General features: G+C 37.6%; 1 non-coding gene across 1 annotated transcript; it reads right to left on the bottom strand.

The window, feature by feature from the left end:
- Positions 1–1,224: 1,224 nt before the first annotated feature.
- LOC116637960 lies at positions 1,225–1,332 on the bottom strand. The gene has a single exon (XR_004300571.1). It is a non-coding gene; the product is annotated as a U6 spliceosomal RNA (small nuclear RNA).
- Positions 1,333–8,127: the final 6,795 nt, after the last annotated feature.

The raw sequence follows: 8,127 nt of genomic DNA, 5'->3' as shown, positions 1-8,127 counted from the left end.
CCTTTCCCATCTTCATTCAAGCCAGTTATAAAAATAAGGCTGTTATTGAGCCCAATATTCACTGATAGCCAAGCAGGAAGCTTTTGGGTGTGAACCAGACTGGGGATGACTCACTGAAAGCCAAATGTTTGTATGGAAAGCTCCCCCTAAAATGGCACAAAAGCAAATATTTATAAACATGTTAAAAAAGCATTTTGGAACTCTTGGGAGGAGGGGTTAAAATATCGCCACCCATTCCTAATTACACCATTTTGATAAAACATTGCTTTGCTACCATTGTGCTGACCCAGGCTGTAAGCCTTTCAGAAACAAGGTTGCTATAATTGGTAGGACTGTCCTGACTTGCAGTATTTATTTTGAAATATGATTCTATTTTGATAACTTCAGCCCAATCTGTATTTTGAATGCATCAAAAATTCATGTGCTACTTGTGAAAGTTTTAAGTTTCCTATAGATATGTCTCAATTGCAATCTATACAGAGTTCATAAGAAAAGAGTGGTTACAAATGGAAATTTGTTTCTTTCTGAGCAAACTTTGACCTCAAATGGTATAAGCATATATTTAAATTCTGTACCTTAATGTTGTCTATTGTTTTATTTTTTTATTATTTATTTATTTATAAATATTTTATTTATTTATTTGACAGAGAGAGACACTGCGAGAGAGGGAACACAAGCAGGGGGAGTGGGAGAGGGAGAAGCAGGCTTCTCGCTGAGCAGGGAGCCCGATGTGGGACTCGATCCCAGGACCCTGGGACCACGACCTGAGCCGAAGGCAGATGCTTAACTACTGAGCCATCCAGGCGCCCCTTGTCTATTGTTTTAAACACCTTTCTCTACCCCTCAAGCAAATAAGAAATGGTTGTTTTCATTCTGACAGATATTTTTGGCACACATCAGGTTCCTGCTTAGACTTATAAAGCCTTTGCTTGAGACCTTAGAGCCCATGACTGAGACTATTCAGGGTCTATGGGAAGTCAGCTCCTGTTAGAAGCTACCTCTGAAGATGAGGTGATGATGGTGGTGGAAGTTTGGTGTTTTTTCCATCTGGTCCAGATTTGAAAAGGAACCAGGGGGACAGGAAGTGGTCAGGCCAAGAGGCCAGCCTTCCTGCTAAACCAAGGTGCCTACCCTTTTTGTGTGACCCCCTACAAGAGTTCTTAGGTTTGTTGGCTTATTTATTTTATTTTATTTTATTTTATTTTATTTTATTTTATTTTATTTTAAAATATGGAACACCTCACAAATTTGTGTGTCATCCTTGCTTAGGGTCCATGCTAATCTTTCCTGTTATCATTTCAATTTTAGTATATGTGCTGCCAAAGGGTGCACTTGTTGGCATATTTTAAAAAGGACATTGAGCTACCAGGCATCGATGATTGAGCTCATTGAACTAAGCAGTGGTACTCTTTTGGAATTTTGTCTTATATCCAAAAAACCAATGAGAAGTGGTTAGACTAGTGGCTATAAAGAGATATGAATACAGAGGCTAGTATCAAGGAGAGATAATATCATCTTTGATCTCCATATTTGGGACTGGTGTTATCTTCTTCTGTAGCAAAAACATCCTGACCAGATTAGTGTATAGGGACTGAGTTATAGATATAGCCCTGCTTCCTTTAGCCAAGATCATGAGAAAACGGGTTCTCTAGATAAGTGAATTTCCTAGATTTCTGGAGTTTCCCCCAGTAAGTACCAAAATTAAAAAAAAAAAAAAATTAACTACAGAAAATGGAAGGACCTCTGTGGAGTATGATTGAAGGGGTAGGGTCAGTTAAGTGAAAGTTTTTAGTTCTCCCCTTATGCTCTTCTATAAAGAATAAATTTTTTTAATTTTTATTTATTTATTTATTTATTTTAAAGATTTTATTTTATTTTGACAGAGAGAGACCCAGCGAGAGAGGGAGCACAAGAAGGGGGAGTGGGAGAGGGAGAAGCAGGCTTTCCGAGGAGCAGGGAGCCCGATGCGGGGCTCAATCCCAGGACCCTGGGATCATGACCTGAGCCGAAGGCAGACGCTTAATGACTGAGCCACCCAGGCGCCCCTATAAAGAATAAATTTTAAAATAAAATTAATACATATTATTTTATTATTTTTAAAAATTTACTTGGAACTATTTTCACACAAATAAATGGGTTATGTATTTCTGACCTCTCAAACAGAGCCAAACTGAGTTTTCTTTTGATGATTATCATCATTATAAAACTCAATTCTTCTCTGTACCACAAAGCAATGATACCCTCAAGTAGTCCTGGAGTGTACTGAATGGTTTATTCTCACACTAAATGTCTTCAGACTTTTAATTTATTTCTCACAAATTTTTTTGCTGTCTGTTTTGCTGTGAGATTGTCAGCTGTCATTTCATCCTGACAGAATTCCACCTACCTTTAGCAGCCTCTCTTCTGAATCTGTTGCTTTGATTTGATGCTCCCTAACTGGCTGACTGGTTGGTAAGTCACATAAACAAACTTGTTAATAGTCCATGTAAAATTAAATTAAATGAGCATAGAGTGTATGCCCAAGGGTCACTCCTATGAGCAATGTACCCTTTAAAGTTTTAGTACATTTATTTGGAGATTTCAGTCTTATCCTTTCTATTTGGATTATAGCTGTGATTCAGATACTAGATGACACTGGATAAAAGAGTTATATATAAGTGAAATGATGTCCTGCTGTCATGTAATGAAATGAGTTGCATCCTTTTTTTTCCCTTGTGAAATTGCTTAATAACAGTCCAGGTAGATTGCATGTGATATTAAATTGTAGTTATTCTCATTCTTTAGGCTAATTGAAATGATAGCCCTAAACATGTTGCCAGTTCTAGAATAATATTTAAATTAGAAATAATTGCCAGCATTTGGATAAGAATTCATTTATAGTAAATGTTTTCAAATGTGATAAATGCATATTTGGCCTTTGTCCTTGGTTCCTGACACAGAGCTTCTACCCTTAGAATTTCCTGAAAGAGTGTAGGGGGATCTTTTGTCATTCATAAGACTCTTTCAACCACAGCAGAGTTGTATATGTTAATGGGACGACTCTTGGTGGGCTCCTAGGTAGCTTTAGGATGGGGGCTGGTTGCCAGAGGAGCCAACCTTGTTAGTGTGTTAGAACTTCCAGCCCCATCCTGCTGACATCCAGGGAAGGGAGAGAAGCTGGAGATTGACTTAATCACCAATGGACAATAATCTACCCAATCATGCCTATGTAAGGCAACCTCCATAAAAACCACTGAATGATTGGGTTCAGAGAGCTTCCTGCTGGGTAAACATATAGAGGTGTTGAGAAGGTGATATGCCCAAAGAGGGCATGCAAGCTTTTTGCCCCCACCCCACCTTATATTTTGCCCAAGCAGGCTTTTGGCTGTTCCTGAATTGTATCCTTTGTAATAAACCAGTAAATAGCAAGTAAACTGTTTCTGAGTTCTGTGAGCCATTCTAACAAATTATGGAACCTGAGAAGGGGGTCATGGGAACCCCTAATTTATAGCCTGTCCATCAGAAATATGGTTGGCCTGGGATTTGTGATTAGTGTCTGAAGTGGGGGCAGTTTTGTGGGAATGAGCCTTAACATGTCTACTAACTCTGGTAGTTAGTGCCAGAATTAAATTGTAGGACACAGAATAGGTACCTGGAGAGTTGGAAAATTGGCTGGTGTAAGGAAAAAAACCTACACATTTGATGTCAAAAGTGTTTTTGAGTGAAAAACTGCTCACCAGGCTTTTATGATCTCAAATGCTTGAATATGTGTCCGGTTTGCCAAATCCATATAAAAAAAAACATACATGTAGGCTCTCGTCTACTGGGTAGATCAGACAAGACTCAGCTGACTCACAGATACATGGAAATAGATCAAACAAGTAGCATGTGTTTGAAAGGAACATTTTAGTTAGACAGGGAGTGGGGATTTTTTGACAATTGTTCTGAATATGAGTCAGAGTGTAGGTTTGCGTGGGTGAGTGTGTGGGTGGATACATCTGTGGGTGTCAGAAAGAGACAGCCAGAGATAGATGGCTGTAGTTTTGTAGCTAGTAAAATGACTATAATAGTAAAGTAAATTTAAAGATACAGACCTTCATGGAGCCTTTAAAATAGTTTTAGCTAAACAATGTCAACAGAAGGTTTATTTAAAATACCAATCGCTTCCCACAAAGAGTTTAAATTACCTTACACAGCAACAGGCAATTTTCATTTACCACTTACTTGAAATTTGGTAATTATCACAAGTGAAATCTTATACTCCTGGTAGCCAAAACTTTTTAAAAATGGGAAAATTGAAATAAATTGGCTGAATTGCTTATCTAGAAAATGACCTTTGGCTGTTCATAGCATAAGGCATGACAGCAAATAAGTTGCAAAGGAAAAAGAAGCTAAAATGGGTAATAGGATAACAAAAATTTTATCTATAGCTATAACAAGATGATTTCTGATATAGTTAACTACATGCAATAATTGGGCAATACAAAAGTATGAAAAGATAGGGAATTGGTGTTATAATTGGTTGCCTGGTTTTATCTGGGAGAGTAATGATGCCAGTGAAGTGGAGTCTACGCACAGAGACTCCATTTAACAAATTCAGATTCTGTTTTTGGCAATTCCATTATTATATCCGTGGATCCTGCTAAGTGTGAAGTTATGGGCAAGTCCAGAGCCCACAAAGCTATTTGGAATATCACTTGAAACTAAATAAAGCAAATAATTCCAGAATGAAAGAGCAACTCACATATTTGAGCCTCTATGATGTGCTTCCTCGCTGAAATTAACAACCCTGCATCTGCCCTCCAGGAGTTCAGCCCTTGAATTAAACAGTTAAAGAAGCTGATAAGCATTGTTTGTGTTAGGTGCTATTACAATACAGGTCAATGGAGGAAACAATTATTAATTCTTCGTTCACTAACAGTGATTTTCTTTCCAAAATAGATATACATTTTTCTAATTATAAAAATAATACAAGTTCATTATAAGAGAATTCAGATATGATAGAAAAGTATCATTCATTGATTTAAGAGAATTCATTTAAAGCTATTAAACACTAAAGGAGCAAAGGGTCTGTGCTTCATTTTATATTCTCTCCTTGTAAACTAACTTCTCCACTCCTTGCCATGTATCACTTTTCATTATTAACTGGTGGAAAATAAGTGATACAATGTACTTCCTAGCAGGGCAAGAAACCCGACTCATTCTTTCTCTTTACCACCTTTATGTCTATACGCCATTATTGGTTCTCACATAGTATAAGTGTAATTTAAATTTATTTCATAAGCTACTTGGGGGCTAGAAAAATCCAAAAAACTACATCTGCCTCTTATTCATGTTGGTAAGATCACTCCTGCACTCCCAATAAGGGAACTCTTACTTCTCTGCATTCTAAAGTCCTATTTGTTATCTCACCTTTTCCTTCATAGCTGGGAAGTCAGATCTCATGTAACGAGTCTGAGGATGATTAATGGTGGCTTTGAGCTGCTGATGTGGAGGGTGCAAGATACAGAGAATTGTGTGAACCTTGCTTTGGGACAAGATAGGTTTATGTTGCAGTTATCCAATTAATCTGAAACCCCAGTGCTTAACACAAGAAAGGTTTAATTCTTGCTTGTGCCGCATATGCATTACAGATGGGGAGGCAGTCTTAAGCAAGGATGAGGATGATGGAGGCTCTGCCATCTTGTGGCTGCACCAGCTCCCGGGTCACTGCCCCAGGGAAATAGAGACAAGAGAATCTCAGGTGGGCTTTTCACTACTCCCACCCAGAAGAAATACCTGGGGCTTCTGCTCACATTTCATTGGCCACATGGTCTTCCTAACTTCAAAGGAGCTAGGAATTTGGGGAATAGATGGAATGATTGGTTAAAACGGTCTCTCTCTTAAACCTAAGTGTGCATTTCTGACCACAGGCTGACATCATCCAAAATCAAAGAAGTGATATTAATTATTTACTTATGTCAATTTTCTACTCCATTAGCATGAATATTTGAGTGTGAGATGTATGTAGAGAAGAATACACCTTACACATGAGGACAGTTTTCTATATGTAATTACTGTATACGTAATAGCTTATTATTTTCCACAATAGGTATCCAAAAAGGAGGACGATATTGTGAAAGAGAAAATACTACCAAGCCCTCATTTTTTACCACTAATTCCAATGTGGGTTGACTAAAAGCAGCAACATGCCTGGATTTGTCAGGCTAGACTACTTTCTGTAACAATTAGTTAACCTCTGGTCTTTAGAATTCTGGGTAATTTTTTCTTTTGTTTATCTGAATTTTATAGTTTTTCTATAATCTCCGTGGCTTAAGAAAACAGACTTTTCTGTTTAAGAAAACAGAATTTATTAATTGCATACGTTAACAATTTAGTGTGGGGATTTGACAAATGGGCCTTCTGTGAGGTGATTTAGGGACCTGGGTTCCTCCTTCCTGAGACTTTGCCATCCTCCAAGGTTTCCAAAGCCTCTGCATCAAGCAGAAAAAGGAAGAGAACCATGAAGAGGATGGGGACCAGGCTTCACAGAATATTATCATTCCCACCCACATTGTGTTAGCCAGAAATCACGATCAAACTTAGCCTCAGGGAGCCTGGGATATGTAGTCTGGCTGTGTGCATAGAAAGGAAAGAAATCAGTTTGGTGAGTATCTACTACAATGTCCCTCACATGACCTAAATAAATAAATAAGGAGAAGAAAAACTAAGGAATCTGATTAGAGTTGGAGCTGTCTGGGAGAAAGAACAGTATTTCTCTTGCTTTATCCTTATTTCCTTCATTTATAGCTCTATGTTGCTTCTCCACAAGTTCTTCATTTTATTTTTTTAAACCAGTTTTTAAGAATTTTAATATTCTGCTTTGTTGAGAGTGTACAGAAATGAACATGACACTCCGCTGGTTGGAATGTAAGCTGATAATCTTACTGAAGGGAAATTTATCTATATGAATCAAAAACCTAAGAAAAGGGTATAGTTAACAATTCTATTTCTAGAATTTTATCCAGGGGAAATAAACAGGTAATATAAACAGATGCATGTACAAGTATATTTAGCATAGTATTGCTAATAATACTTTTATGTATTAAAAGTATTGCGAAATACTTTTATGACCTAAGTGTCCAGCAATTGAAGGTAAATTAATGCTACTTCTAATAAAATATCATGTGGCCATGAATGACCATAAATGTCTGTATAGTGAGATCAAACAATGTTCCTTATACATTCTATAAAAATATGTTTACAAATCTCTATGTCTGGAATATTTCCATTTTGATTTTTTAAAAAATGATTACACACAATGATAACACACAATATATATCAAATCAAAATCAAAATGGAAATATGCTAGACATAGGTTTATAAACTGATATATATGTAAAATTTTTGCTTATCTGTGTTTTTTAATTTTCTGACATTAACAAGTGATATTTTTCTAAAAAAGAAATTTAGTTTTTATTTTATTTATTTTATTTATATTTTAAAAGATTTTATTTATTTATTTGAGGAGAGCGCCATGCAGGAGCAGGGGGAGGGGAAGAGGGAGAAGGAGAAGCAGATTCTCTGTTGAGCAGGGAGCCCTCTGCAGGGCTGATCCCAGGACCCCGGGATCATGACCTGAGCCAAAGGCAGACACTTAACCGACTGAGTCATCCAGGCACCCCTAGTTTTTATTTTGAAGCAAAAAACGAAAACCCCTACATTTAAAACAGAAACAGAGTTTTAATCCATACACATCTCAAAGAAAAAAAAACAAAACAAAATACCAACTGATTACCCAGACTGGCTCTATCTTCCAGGCCTCCATGCCTGAGCACCTGGAGCAGTCCTAGCCTTCAGGGTGGGGGCAGGTGGGTGGGATGGGGGTTGGGGAACCAAGATCTTGGTAGGCCCTTGTCTCAGTGCCTGGCTTAGACAAACTGTGGAGTCCATGCATAGCTGCTGCTCTTCATTCCTCACCTCCCTCATTCTGACAATAGTCTGCTTTCTTTCTTCTGAGTAGGAAACCTGCAGAGGCAGCTGGCTTGTGATATTTTGTGTGGGCATGTGAGTTATATGCAAATCACATGGAAAGACAGTCAGAATCTTTTCTCAGATGGTCCAAGAATATTTGTCTATTTGTCCTGAGTCTGTATTATACCTAAAATA

The sequence above is a fragment of the Phoca vitulina genome, unplaced genomic scaffold (genome assembly GCF_004348235.1).
Source record: "Phoca vitulina isolate PV1807 unplaced genomic scaffold, GSC_HSeal_1.0 scaffold1, whole genome shotgun sequence".
In the NCBI taxonomy this organism is placed as follows: Eukaryota; Metazoa; Chordata; class Mammalia; order Carnivora; family Phocidae; genus Phoca; species Phoca vitulina.
This window is presented reverse-complemented; position numbering and strand designations above follow the sequence as displayed.